This window comes from Dunckerocampus dactyliophorus, unplaced genomic scaffold, assembly GCF_027744805.1.
Source record: "Dunckerocampus dactyliophorus isolate RoL2022-P2 unplaced genomic scaffold, RoL_Ddac_1.1 HiC_scaffold_39, whole genome shotgun sequence".
Classification (NCBI taxonomy): domain Eukaryota; kingdom Metazoa; phylum Chordata; class Actinopteri; order Syngnathiformes; family Syngnathidae; genus Dunckerocampus; species Dunckerocampus dactyliophorus.
Genome location: NW_026559875.1, coordinates 95,444 through 97,500, shown reverse-complemented (window position 1 = coordinate 97,500; position 2,057 = coordinate 95,444).

Here is a 2,057-nt window from a genome sequence, read left to right as displayed (position 1 = left end):
GCCCATAGAGGCCAACCCGCAGGCTGGAGGAGCCGTCCGCCCGAACACCGGCACCACGGCCGGCCGGCGGGGGCCCTCCAAAGGCGGGTCTGGTTTACCGCTAGGTCAGTGGGGGCTCAGGGGGTTGGGGTGTGTGCGAGCGCGGCCGGGTGGGGGGCAATGGCCCCCCGGGTGGCCGCGCCGGAGGTGTCACTCGCCTCCAGTGAGCACTCGGCTCCTCTTTGTCGGACACCCGGAGGTGAAGCGCGGGCCCTGCTACCGCGCCGGAGGTCCCACTGGCCTCCAATGAGCACACTCGGCTCCTCTTTGTCGGACACCCGGAGGTGAGGCGCGGGCCCCTCTTACCCGCGCCGGAGCCTCAGCTTGCCTTCCAGTGAGCTGGGCTCCTTTTTATTTTCTTTGGAGTGGGCCACCCGGAGGTGGAGAGCGACCCGCAGACGAAGCACGGCCAGGGGCCGCCGGATGCCGCCCATGGCGGGCGCTCCCACTCCTCTGACACCTGCGAAGCAGCAAAGTGCTCCTTTTCGATTCCTTCCGCCACCCGGAGGTGGAGCGCGGACCCAGCCACCGCGCCGGAGCGAGCAGCAGCCTCGCTCCGAGTGTGCGCCCGCAGACGAAGCACGGCCAGAGGCCGCCGGATGCCGCCCATGGCGGGCGCACACACTTTTCTGACACCTACGAAGCACCCAAGTGCTGCTTTTTGGGATTCGCCACCCGGAGGTGGAGCGCGGACAAAGCCACCGCGCCTAGTGTGCACCCGCAGACGAAGCACGGCCAGAGGCCGCCGGATGCCGCCCATGGCGGGCGCACACACTCTTCTGACACCTTCGTAGCACCAAAGTGCTGCTTTTTGGGATTCGCCACCCGGAGGTGGAGCGCGGACAAAGCTACCGCGCCGGAGCGAGCAGGAGCCTCGCTCCGAGTGTGCACCCGCAGACGAAGCACGGCCAGAGGCCGCCGGATGCCGCCCATGGCGAGCGCACACACTTTGCGGACACCTCGGATTGGCCACCCGGAGGTGGAGAGCGACCCGCAGACGAAGCACGGCCAGGGGCCGCCGGATGCCGCCCATGGCGGGCGCTCTCGCTCCTCGGACAGCTCCATCGGCGCAGCATGGCGCTCGCGGTCGTCATTACCCGCTGGCGAGGCGCGGCCAGGGCCGCCAGGCGTCGCCTATCGCGTGCGCAAACTCCCAGCAAGCACCAACGTGCTCCTTTGGATGTTGTCATCCGGAGGTGATAGCGCGGCCCGGGCCGCCTGACGCGGCCCATCGCGGGCGCTCCTCGTCGGACACCTGCGTCACACAGCCTGGGTGCCAGCTGTGGAGTGACACTTGGAGAAAAAGAAGCACAAGTCACTCATATCAAAGTTCCCGTTCCCTTTTGTTTGTGTCACGCTTGGAAATGCTTGAGAGGTGACACTTTGTCAAAATTGCAGCTGGTGTCTCATCATCATCATCACCGCTGCTCATCAGCCTTCCTTGGATGCCTGCCATGCACGCGGCCCAACGGGGCACTCAGATGGGGTGGGCAGCCCGGACCGCCTTGCGCGGCCCAACACGGGCGCCCAGGGGGACGCGGAAACCCGTTTTAGAAAATAACCTCCAGGGGTTTTCCAAGAGCGGCACAGCCCCAGCTCACGTCCGTGTTTCAGTGCGTCAAAAGCGGATTCAAAAGTGTGCTTTTCTCGGTACTTCCCCTGGAGGTCAGTGTTTCTAAAAACTGGGTTTCCGAAATCGTGCTGGAGGTGTTTTGGTCAACCAGGAAAAATGGCATTTACGGGAGAGGGTAAAGTATACCCCCCCCCCCCCTCTCGGCTGATTTACCCTCTCCCGTAAACGCGTTTTTTCCTGGTCGACCAAAACACTCATTGACTCCCATTCATTTGACACTTTGTCATTTTTTCAGCACTTTTTTCGCGCATTGGGTACTCCGCCCATTCACTCCCATTCATTTGACACTTTGTCGTTTTTCCAGACCTTTTTTCACGCATTGGGTACTCCGCCCATTCACTCCCATTCATTTGACACTTTGTCGTTTTTTCAGCACTTTTTTCGC